Source organism: Peromyscus eremicus, chromosome 1 (genome assembly GCF_949786415.1).
Source record: "Peromyscus eremicus chromosome 1, PerEre_H2_v1, whole genome shotgun sequence".
In the NCBI taxonomy this organism is placed as follows: Eukaryota; Metazoa; Chordata; class Mammalia; order Rodentia; family Cricetidae; genus Peromyscus; species Peromyscus eremicus.
Window position 1 is genome coordinate 70,550,474 of NC_081416.1, and position 12,615 is coordinate 70,563,088.

The following is a 12,615-nucleotide window of genomic DNA, read 5'->3' on the forward strand; positions in this document are numbered from 1 at the left end:
AAGACAGTTCTTCTTTGTCCAATGTGTCCCAGAGAACCCAAAAGGTCGGAGGTCCCTGCTTTAAAGTCATAGGCAGTGCTGACGTATGCATGTGAACAGAGGAAAGGAACTTCTGAAAGCATGTTTGGCTTGGACTCAGGACATCACCATAGCTCCCACAATGGTAGGGAAGCCAGCCTCAGATCAGAGCTCGCTTGAAAGGGACATTATTTTGAGGTCAGAAGAAAAGCATGGTATATTGCAATTACCCACTCTACACTGTGATGGCTTAGTCACAGTGTTTGGTACTCAGTGGCCCCTGCCTTGTCATGCAGGTTAGAGATGACTCACTCTGGCCCTTAAGTGGCCCTTTATGTCCCTCTCCTGTGACAGTGTGACTGGAGGTGTCAGGCCCGAGCACTGTCCAGTGCTGAGGTACTGTTCTCAAGGGGCTTACAGAGCATCCTGAAGCAGATAGTGCAGTCCAGTTGTGGGGATTTGGTCTTCTTTTTACCCGAAGTGACATGTGAGCTAAGGCACACAGCATCTACGTGCCCTTGGGTCAGGAAGTCAGGTGTAGATTACCGATCTGAGAGTCTTTTAGCATTACATTCATTTACTTATGTGTGTGTGAAGCCAGGGACACCTTGCAGGAGTTTCTGCTCTCCTACCATGTGGGTCCTGGAGACTGAACTGAAGTCATCAGGCTTGGCACTGAGCACCTTTTCCCGCTGAGCCATCTTGCCAGTCCTCGGATTGAGTTTTAGCCTGGTGTGCTGATCACATGGCTGGACTCATCCCTCACACCCGTGGTTTGACAGCCCCATATGATTTGTTGCCAGTGCGCCTGGAGCCACACCTCTCCTAGCTAAGAGACTACATCTTCCCTGGAAAGAGCCTGGAGCTTTGTCTCTACAGTTTCCCACTGTATGTCCCATGCCTGCCCATGTCTGCCCATGGCTGGACCTTTGATTCTGAAGCCTGCTTGATCCTGCAGCCCTGACTCGGTCTCATGGTGCTCGGCTTCTGTTGGTTTCTGGTTATGGGATGGCTACATGAGACTTACTGTGACTGTACAAGCGGGGGCTGTTATGTAGTGGGGGCTGCTGTGTACTGGGGCTGCTATGTACTGGGGCTGCTGTGTACTGGGGGCTGCTATGCAGTGGGGGCTGCTGTGTACTGGGGCTGCTGTGTACTGGGGCTGCTGTGTACTGGGGCTGCTGTGTACTGGGGCTGCTGTGTACTGGGGGCTGCCTTGTCCTGGGGGCTGCTATGCAGTGGGGGATGCTGTGTACTGGGGCCTGCAAAGGCAAAAATAATCCCAGTGAGGATAATTTCTGAGTCAAGGGATGCCATCCTGCCTCTTCCTGTAAAGGGACTTTCTTGTGCATCTGGCCTCAAGCAGCAATCTGGGACACAGTGTGAGGCGCCAAAACACTGGAATTTGGGGTGTTTGGATTTTTCTGGTAATAACAGAACTGATTATGACTCCCTTGGAAAATTCAAAATGAGTACTTATCTTAAGGATGGCCACACACTTCTTATTTTCTTCCAAAGAAGTGTCGATTGTGGTTGGGCACCACAGCACACACCTGGGATCGCAGATCTGGGAGGTGGAGACAGGAGGATTAGGGGTTCAAGGTCATTTTTGGCTACACAGTGAGTTCGGGGCCAGCCTTCACTATATGAGAAGAGGAGGAGAATAAATGGGGGGGGGGCAGAAGGAGAGGTGCTCATTGGTGAAAAGTGCTTACTGCTCTTTGCAGAGGACCTGAGTTTGGCTCCCAGTACCCATGCCAGGAAGCTTACCACCACTGTTCCAACTCCAGTTCCAGGGGATCTGAGGCCCTCTTCTGGCCTCTGAGGACATCTGCATGTACATGGTACACACATGCACTCAAGCACACATATAGTCATAAAATAAATCTTAAAAATAAGCAATAGCAGAAGCAACTTCCAATTGTGAAGACAGGAGCTGCTAGAGGCCATTCTGGGCCAAATGAGACCCTGTCTGAAGAAAAGGAGGAGGGAGGAGGAAGGAAAAGAAGAGGAGGAGGATAGAGGAGCTAGTTTCTATTATGAACACATTCTACAGCAAAGTAGGGTGACTGAGGTCAGCAGCAATTAATTGAATATTTTAAAATAGCATGTAGAAAGGGTTTTCAAATGTTCCTGGTAAAAACTAATGACTTGTGAGGTTTTAGACATGCTATTGCCCAGATCCAGTCTTCACACGTTATATATTTGCATTGAACTGTCATGCTCTACCCCATAGTCGCACACTGTTTATTGTGTCAGTTAAAAATGAAAGCCAATATAAAAGCAGATGCTAAGAAACATGTAATGGGTGAAATTAGACCTTGACAGAACAAGAGGAGAGGTAGAGAGAAATAGAAATAATGATTTCATCACTGTGCAGAATAGGGAGTCCGGAGAGGCTTTCTAAACAATATAGAGAATTAAGTTACATTAGCTTAACTGAAAGAGATGTGGATCTTTTAAATGTATAGGAAAGATGAACTTCAAGCAAAGAAATGGGTCTGTAGCTAAAGGAAAAGCAAAATCCAAAAACAGAATGTCTCAGCCGTGTTGATGAGTCATTGAAAGAGCACTTGTCAACAGACTAAATGGACCAAGCTCTCCTGTTGACAGGACAGTTGGGCTGCATCATAAAGTAAATTTAGTCACAGGCTGCAGCTGGTTCAGCCAGAAAATGGAGTGAATTTGGTTCACTCCCCCAGTAGCTCCCTTTCCGTGATGGGCAGTCTGTAGATTATTTTGGTTGTGAGCCTAGCCTTTAACGGCTGAGCCATCTCTCCAGCCCAGTCTGTAGATTATTTAACCCAAGGAATGTGTAGCCAGCCGTCTTCTGGGGATTCTATTTCAATCCCATTCTACAGACAGACTGTAACTAGGCTGGAAGGAATGAAGAGAACCCTAAAGAGATCCTTGTATCCCTTCCTCTGGATGTCAAGACCATTGAGACAGTGGACCAAAAGAAACTGGACATTTTCCAGCAGAGTCATGCTGGGAGAAGTAAAAGGCTGGAGCCTGGTGCCAGCCAGAGGGGGAATTTGTCTCCCAGGAAGAGACTTCACAAAGTTAAGACAACATGTCAGACCATCTTGAGGGAAAGGCTGGAGCCCAGACAACCAAGGGTTAATGATGGTTGAAACTACCACTTGACCAAGACTGCTTAGTTATGTATAGCTCTTGCCCTCTGTTTAAACTTTAAACATCATATCAGGACCCCAAAGACAGACTTGAGGTGGTCACTGGAGGTTATGGTTACCTGTATTTGTCAACTTGACATAAACTAGAATCACCTGATAGAGACTCTAAATGAGGGATTGTTTACATAGGGTCAGCTGGCCTATACCGTGTCTGTGGGTGTTTGGCTTAATTAAGTTAATTAATGTGGGAAGGCCCAGCCCACTGTGGGTGGCTCCATTTCCTAGGCAGGAGGTTCTGAACCTTACAAGGATGGAGACATTCAGCCGAGCACAAGCAATCAAGTCAGTGAGCATGAATATATTTGTTTCTCTCTGCTCTTGACTGTGGAAGTCATGAGACTAGCTGTTTGAAGTTCCTGCCTTGACTTCCCCACAATGATAGCTGTAACCTGGAATTGTAAGCTGAAATGATACTTTATCACAGCAACAGAAATGAAGCTAGGACAGTGGACCTCCTTATTTGTCCCCTTTCCCAATGTGCCACAGTAAACGACTGTGGCTGTCTCTCTGCTTTTCTATGTGTTTTGTCTCTTTCGTCAGGTTATTGAGGATGGTTGGCTAAGTCTTTGTTGGTAGGGCTGCCAGGACACAGGGTCCAATAATTCCAGTGTTAAGACCACTCTACAGCTAGGTGGTGGTGACACAAGCCTTTAATCCCAGCACTTAGAAGGGAGGCAGAGGCAGGCAGATCTCTGTGAGTTCGAGGCCAGCCTGGTCTACAGAGTGAGTTCCAGGACAGCCAGGGCTGTTACATAGAGAAACCCTGTCTCCAAAAACCAAAAAAAGAAGAGAGAGAGAGAGAGAGGGAGAGAGAGAGAGAGAGAGAGAGAGAGAGAGAGAGAGAGAGAGAGAGAGAGAGAGGCAGGAAAGAAGGAAGGAAGGAAGGAAGGAAGGAAGGAAGGAAGGAGGAAGGAAAAGACTACTCTATTTGGAGATGGAGCAGATGATGAAGCTGGAGCTTGGGCTGTGTGGATCCTGGAGGCTGCTCATGCGATGCTGCCTTGATGGGGCACGGGGAGCTCATTCAGTCTTGATGACGGCTCTGTTTGAGAATTAAACTTATTTCATGCACATGCAGCTATAATGACCAAAGCAGTTCTGCGATTTTAGTTGCCTTGAATTAGAAAGTGAACATTCTTTCATTTTTTTCAATTAACATCTTTCCTATCTTTCCTCATTTTCAAAAACAATACATGTTAATAGTACATTTAATAGATTTTTCTTTTGCTATGTTTTCAGTTTCAGTCCCTGGCTGTTTACTGGCTTCCTTGACTGCTGCAGGGGAATAATTCAAACATTGGTTTTGAGTTTTCAAAGTGGCCTCAAAATCAGCGAGCCCTGTTTTTCTAATTGACTTTAAAGACCAAGGTTTGGATTGTGCCGAATGCTTTGTTTATAGACACCTGAAAAGATTTTGGTTTATTTTTTTTTTAGAGATTTACCTTTATTTTTTATATCTGTGTTTCTGTGTATGCTACATGTGGGAAGGTGACCCCAGAGGAGAAAAGGGGGCATTGGATATTCCTGGAGCTAGAGTTGCAAGCAGTTGCAAGCCTGTAAGAAGATGGTTTCTGGGAACTGGGTATTAAGAACAGCAAGTGCTCTTAAGTGCTGAGCCATCTCTCCAGCCTCGGGCACCTGAACAGTTTTATGGGTTTATCAAGGTAGTCTGGGGTTTGTTGCAGAGGTTGATAGAAGACAGACGTCACTCCTCATTACAGCTTTAGAAGAACTACTAAGCTCCCCTAATCGGAGGGCCTGCTAGCACTCTCAGACTATCCCTTACCCATCACTAAAGGTAGTAATTGTTGGGAACCTGGCCCGCCACCATTTCTTTTCATTTTTTCTCTCCCTCAAAACTACTTTAAAATGTAACTATTATTTTACTCTGTGTTTCTGGATAAATAGCCCTGAGCCATGCCTGCTGAATAACAGCTGTAAGTCTGTTATCTTAGAATTGCTAAATGGTTACAGTCATTTGGCTATGACTTTTTAATTTGCCTCCAGATGTTTCCTCACAGAGGTGGCTGAGGATAGTGGGAGATGCAGCTCAGTGATTTCATTCCAAAGAGCGAGTCGCTTTCCATAAAAGCCACCAAGCCAAGCACTTCACATGATGCCAGGCCTGTAGGAGGTGTTCTGGAGACCCCGGAAATAAAAAAAAAAAAAACGTAGGAGCTGTTCCCTCTTTCACACTCAACTTCTGTGGACCTTTTGTGTGCTTTTAAAACTGAACATGCATTTTTAAAGATCAGTTTTAGAATCAAGATACAGAAATCAATGTTGAGAGAATAACAACAGTAACAGAAGTTGGCGTCTGTCCGCAAATCCCAAGCTTCACCCCGCCCCTGACTGCCACCAGCACTCGGGATGGGCAACAACTGTCAAAGGCTTTTAATTGTTCTTGGGGGGAATTTAAGAACTAATAAATAATATGTACATATTGCTAAGTATTAATTTATAGTCTTTGGCTGTGCTTTTGGGATGCTGGCTATGGAAGATGAGACTGTCCCTTATTTTTATCCCTTAGATGCTGCCTGACCTCCTGTACACTCCCATTTATTACTTCCTTAGTATTTATGAATATGATCAACACATACTCACCCCCTCTTCATGCATTCAATAAAGTGGTATCTCAATTTTATTTAAATATTATTATGGTTTTTTTTGTGTGTGTATGTGCAGGGTGTGTGTGCATATGTGTGTGTGTGTGTGTGTGTGTGTGTGTGTGTGTACTGGCTCACATGTGGAGGTCAGAGGACAACTTCTGGAAGATGGTTCTTTCCTTCCACCGTGGGTTGCTGGTATGAAATTCAGGTTAGCAGGCTTGCTCAGCAAGTGCTTTTGCCTGCTGGGCCATCTTGCTGGCCCCATGTCTTAAGTTTTTAGTAGATCTATATTAAACATTTTCCTTTTTATGGCTACTAAAGTATTACTTCCTACTGAGCCAATAAATACGGTAATTCTAGGCCATGAAAGTTCATTTTATTAATTTCTTGACCTCTTATAGAATTGCTTATATTATGGAAAAGGCCCCTCCTCCACTTTGCACCAAGGCTAAGTCTGCGAAATGACTTCAACATACTTTTCTACAAAGCTGAGGTTATGAGTGATTTTCAGCTAGCTTTTGCTCTCTGTGTTTCTGTAGACATCTTTTCAGGAGCCCTGGATGGTCCTCTGACTCATCTGTACAGCTACTATCATGAGACTTCATCTTTCTGAGAATTCTCTTCCATGCTGGAAACCTGTAATAGCCCGAAATTCCCTCTGTGCTCTGGAACTGAAGGACCCCATCTCACCGCCTGTAGCAAGGGGCTAGTAACTCTCCTAGTACAGCTCTCTGATGGGCAATTGGTTTCAGTTCCTTTCTCCCAGACCCGTGATGGCAGTCTAATTTTTGTCTAACAACGTTCTCTAGTAATTTCATGGAAATGGTGCATGAGTAATAAAATTTTGGGGGAGAGGATTGTGAGGATCAAAGACTCCCCCCTCCAACACACACTTATACTAACAAGCACCAGAGATCCAGGGTAGCAAATGTGAGGAAGTTTATTTCACAAGACTGAGTGACAACCCAGATCGAATGGCAGGGGCACTGAGTTCAGAGAAGATTTTTTTATGATTCTGAATGCAGGTCTCGTCCTCCTTTTCCTCACTGGCTGGGTCATGGGTTTGGGTACAATCTTAATCACCTGTCACTTACATTTGTCTATTTCTTGACAGATTGTGCCCAGGTTTATCTATTTCATCCTGTTTATTTGAAAGCTTTTCAGGTATATGACCTTGTCACATTTGCAGGCTCTTAGGTGTATGGTGAGACCTAACATTAGGGGAACTTGGCTGTATTGATAATGTTTTATGCTAAATTCCTAGTTTGGGTAGGGGCAGCTAAACTAACTGGTGTTAACAGGGTCCAGAGTATTTTGTTCATCTGTCATTAAGCCTAAACTTAAGACAATTTTGTCTTGAAAATGAGTGATAATATTTTTTTCTTACACTGATGAATCTAAAAGTGTGCTTATTATTTCATCACAATGGATTGATTGTTGATCTGAGGCTAAAATTCTAGGATGAGAAATCTTTAGAAGATTCAGCATTTTAAAGTTATATTCTCATTTTTGTAAATACTGCTGTTGAGGATTCTGTTAGCATCTTTGCTCGGTATTCTTTGTTTTTGTTCATGTATGTGCATGCATGTGTGTGTGCAGGCATGTGTGTGTGTGTGCATGCATGTGTGTGTTTGCATGCATGTGTGTGTGCGTGTATGTGGAAGCCAGAGGTCGATATCAGATGTTTCCCCCTCTATAGATGTGAAGTAGATCATCAAATCTACTCTGAGAAAAAAGATAAAGAAATAATAGGATAAATGGGTAGATCACTGAATCTACTGTAAAAAGAAAAAGAGGAAGATATAAAAAAATGACAAAAGGTAGATTACTGAATCTATTATGAAAAGAAAAAATACTTTAAAAAAGGAATTACTTGTTTTAAATAGGATAAATAATGAAAAATTTTTGGTCTGAGTTTATCAAATGTTACTGGACTGGACATTGTTAATATATATAATGGAGTTTTTTATCTGAATCTGTCAAATGTTAATGGACTAGACATCATTAATGTAATCTTGACTGTGTATATATTTTATATACTTATTGGATAGTTTTTCTTGTATTAGTTATAAGCTTTTTTTAATTTTAGACAAAATAAGGGGAAATGTGGTGGTATTGTGTTCCCCAAAATATTGTGCACCCTAATAAACTTATCTGGGGTCAGAGACAGAACAGTCACTAGATACAAAGGCTAGAAAATGGTGGCACTCACACCTTTAATCTTAGCATTCCAGAGGCAGAAATCCCTCTGGATCTTTGTGAGTTCATGGCCACACTGGAAACAGTCAGGCATGGTGACACACGCCTTTAATCCCAGGGAGTGAGGCAGAAAGCAGAAAGGTATATAAGGCGTGAAGATCAGGAACTAGAAGCATTTGGCTGGTTAAGCTTTTAGGTTTTGAGCAGCACAGTTCAGCTGAGAGCCATTCGGATATGAGGACACAGAGGCTTCCAGTCTGAGGAAACAAGATCAGCTGAGAAGTTGGCCAGGTGAGGTTAGCTGTGGCTTGTTCTGTTTCTCTGATCTTCCACTGTTCACCCCAATACCTGGCCCGGGTTTGTTTTATTAATAAGACTCATTAAGATTCATGCTACACCCCTCTGCTCTCCACCTTATATTTTGAGACAGGGTATCTCACTGAACCTGGAACTTGCTGATTCAGCCAAACTGGCTGGCCCAAGAGCCCAGGGATCCACCTGTCCCCACCGCCGCAGAGCTGGGGTTACAAGCTCATGCCACCCTACCCAGCTTTTTATGTGGGGTTCTGCGGCTCGAACTCAGGTCGCACTGCTTGCCTGACAAGTACTTTATTGACTGACCGTCTCCGCAGCCATCCTTTTCTTTGCTTTTTATGCATTTGTTTCCTCTTAGGTGGCTTTTAGCATCTTCTGTCTCTGATGTTATGAGAAGTGTGATGGTGACATGCTTTAGATTATTTATTGTGTTCTTAGGTTTTTAGACACTGAAGCCTTTCAGATCTGGAAAATTATCTTATAATTTTTATTCAGTAGGTTTTTCCCCCTAAAATTATTTTAGATTTCTTTCTCTGCTTTAATTTTTCCCCTCCAACTCTCTATTTTTGTGTACTGTTTACTTCCTATGAGATTTCCTCAACTTCCTCATTTTAAGTTTTTGTTTCTAAAATTTAGTTACATTCCTCATTATCAAGAGTGCCTTCTTGCTCATTACTTCTTCTAGAAAGTATCCTGTTCTTGCATTATGCAATTGAGGTCTCCTTCTCGAGACATCCATTACAGTTTCCTAAAGCACTTTTCTGTTCCGTGTTACATCTGTGTTGGTTTTTGTTAGGTCCTAAGTCCAGCTGTCAAGGATGAGAAGAATGGAGTTGACTGTCTCACTCCCCTGGGTGCTGACGTTCCCTGAAACCTGTCACACTTTTCCTCCTGGCCCTGGGATCCGCATATCCAGGCTTCATGAATTTTTTCCCCCCATGGAAACAATTTTCCAGTTGCCTGTGTAGTTGGGGAAAACCATGTTGGTTCCTCATGCCCACGTCAGTCCTGCCCACCTGTCCTTCAAGACACCTGTGCTCCCCTGAGCGTGTCTGGGGCTGGGTTCTCCGTGGAGCGCTGCCAGTGAGTCCTGTCTCCTGTCACCAAGGACTCCTGTCACCAAGGACTCCCACCCCAGCGCTGTCTTCATGTGTTGTGATCTAGGGAACACAAATGTCTTTGAATTTTACCAGAGATTAAAGCTGTGTTTTGTATGTTGTTTTGTTTGGAGGGTTTTTGAAGGAAGGACAAAGGAAACCCAAAATGTTTGCCCCAGCCCCTTGAGGCAGATGCATTATCTGACTTCTTAAGTGGATCCTGTGAGGTGATGTCTTTGTTACGGACCTCCAGCCACATTTAACCTTCACAAAACTGAGTCTGTTAAGTGCCTTGAAAACGCTGTCACAGTAGCATTTGCTGTCATAGTGGAATCACACCGAGTTAATGGTGTCTTTTAAATTCACTTATCCTTGAAAGAATCAAATCTTTTATTTAAATAACTTCTGATAAATTTCTCAAATGTATCAATTATTTCCCTAACTTCTTTATTTTTAGTTTTCTTTCTAAAATTACATTTATTAGTTAATGCATGGGGAGGTAAGCATAAGTCAGTGGGCAACTTGAAGGAGTCAGTTTTCTTTCTCCGCCATGTGGGGCCTAGGATTTGAACCTGGGTCTTTGGATTTTGTAGATTTTGCTCCTCAGCCCTCTAGTCAGCTCCCCTTAGTGTCTTAAACACAGGGATGGATGTTCTCATTTTCTGGTTTCTCAGAGGCATTTCGCTAATACTGTTTATTACCCTGAGGAATAATTTGGTGACCTCTCTGGATGCTTGCTTTTTAAGTTCCTAATTGATTTTTGCAGAGATGGCTATAATTTCCCAGTGAGTCATCTCCACCAGCCGGAAACCACCCCCTTACCCTTCCCCCCCCATCTGTTTAATTGACTGGCTGCTGTGCCTAGAACGAACTGAGGCTGGCAGCAGAAACAGTATTTCTGGGCTGATAAAGACAGGAATCTTCATTGTATTTCCATGCCCTGGTCAGCTGATGCTGGGGGCGGGGTAGGGCATTTAGACAGCCCTGGTCAGCTGATGCTGGGGGCGGGGCAGGGCATTTAGACAGCCCTGGTCAGCTGATGCTGGAGGGGTGGGCGGGGCATTTAGACAGCCTTGGCTTCTAGGATTCTACAGCATAGGCATCCAAGCCGGCACAACACTCAATGCTCATTGGCCTCACCTTAGAGCAGAGTCCAAGGCCTGTGGCTTCGTTTTATACAGGCAGCTCTTTGTGTAGCAGATGTTCTATGCATTGCAGGTGTTGAGTGACATCCTTTCCCCTAGATGTAACAGCCTCCAGTGACACCAGACAATGCCACATTATCCTCAGAAGGGTAGCGTGGACGCCTGTTGAGAAAGAACCTTAGATCACCAATCTCCTTTCTTCTGAGTTCATAGTCATTGCCTGGATGTTTTAAGTTGGATAAAAATGTGATGGCAGTGAACTGGAAGAGTGGCATAATTTCCAGGGTCCTGTAAAATGTGAAATAATTCACAAAGCACTCACATGTCTACCTGTTGTCAGTGCTAGCCAGCCAAAATTTTCTGCTTTAAAAACTCTGACAACTAACATTTATGGAACACTGTTTTGTTTTGGTGTGTGTGTGTGTGTGTGTGTGTGTGTGTGTGTGTGTGTGTGTGTGTGTGTGTAGAGGCTGGTGGTTAACTGTGCAGGTGTCTTCCTCTATTACTCTCCACTGTATGCTTTCAGACAGGGTCTCTCACTGAACCCAGCACTTACTAATTGGCTGAATGGGCTGGCCATTGTTTTCCAGGGAATCTGCCTATCTCTACCTTTACCCTAAGCACTAGAGTTACAGACACACCGTGACCAGCTTTTACGTGGCTGCTGGAGATGGAACTCGGGTCCTTACACTTTACCAACTGAATCATAGCCTCAGTCCTGAGTGAGCATTCATTATTTGAACCCCCACTTGGTGACGGGCATTGATGGAGAAAGGATGATGGCCCCCACATTGACAGATACCTGAAAACCAAGGCCCAGAGCATCCATGCAAATCCTGGGATGTCAGCTGGGACTCAAGGCCTGTGGTGCATCCTTGGAGCACACTCTCTGCCAGTATCTGTGTGGTGGCTGTCACCGTGTTGGCATGTGTGCCTTCAGCCTGCTCTAGTACTTGGGGATTAGGTACACATGCCTTTCACCTCTTATCCTTGCCGCTTTGCAGAGGTTGAGGGAAGGTTTCAGCCCCTAGAAGAATGGAGCTCTAAAGGGCAGTCTCCAGTGCTTTTACAAGAACAGGGGAACCACAACACAAACATAAGTGCATGTTCTAGTTTCTTGAGAGGGCACAAGTTGTGACATTGTAGGTCATTAATGTGCTGCAAATCTCTGTCATTAGGAGGATAATTGCCTTCCACTGTAGAGAGGAAGTGGCTGTATAATTATAGCTCGAGGGCTGGCATCTCGCCTCCCTGCTGTCTGTCAGGGCTAGAAACCAAGACGCTATGCAGCAGGCACCAGGTTTCTTAATGATTTACCTACATCAGTACCTGGAGCCATTGGAAACACAGTGAAGTGCAAGCTTTTCCTGATGATTTTAGGGGACAGAGCCTACAGAGCTACCACCATCACAGATATCACCACGCCATCTTGGTTTAAAGCTTGCTTTCTGAGTATATTGACTAGGAGGTTCTGAAACTCACCTTCACTTGAGATGGCATGCTTGTTGACAATGGTGTGTTGTCTGCATTCTACCATTTGCCTCAGAGGTCATTGAGGGTGGTGTCAGGACCCACTAAGGATGCATGGGCCAATTTTGGTCCTGATAAGAGGCTGCTGTGATGGTTGGCTTTTGTCAGTTTGGCACAAACCTAGACATATCCGGGAATAGGAAATCCTAATGGAGAAAATGCCTCCATAAGACCGGCCCGTAGGCAAGTCTGTAGGACATTTTCTTGATTGATGACTGATGTGGAAGGCCCAGCCTCAGAGGGTGATGCCAACCATGGGAAGGTGAGAGTGAGTGGTATAAGCAATTGGGTTGAGCAAGCCATGAGGAGCAAGCCAGTAAGCAGCACTCCTCCATGGTCTCTGCTTCAGTTCCTGCCTCCAGGTTCCTGCCTTGACTTCTCTCAGTGATGGAGTGTGATCTGAGAGTTGTAAGCTGAAATAAACCCCTTTCTGCCCAAGTTGCTTTTGGTGACAGTGTTTTAATGTAGAAAAAGAAACCTAATTAAAGCAACATGTTAGCTCATGTGG

General features: G+C 44.3%; 1 protein-coding gene across 1 annotated transcript in view; it reads left to right on the forward strand.

Annotated features, from left to right (window-relative positions):
- Cpxm2 (carboxypeptidase X, M14 family member 2) overlaps positions 1-12,615 on the forward strand; it is a 127,839-nt gene that overhangs the window by 37,044 nt on the left and 78,180 nt on the right.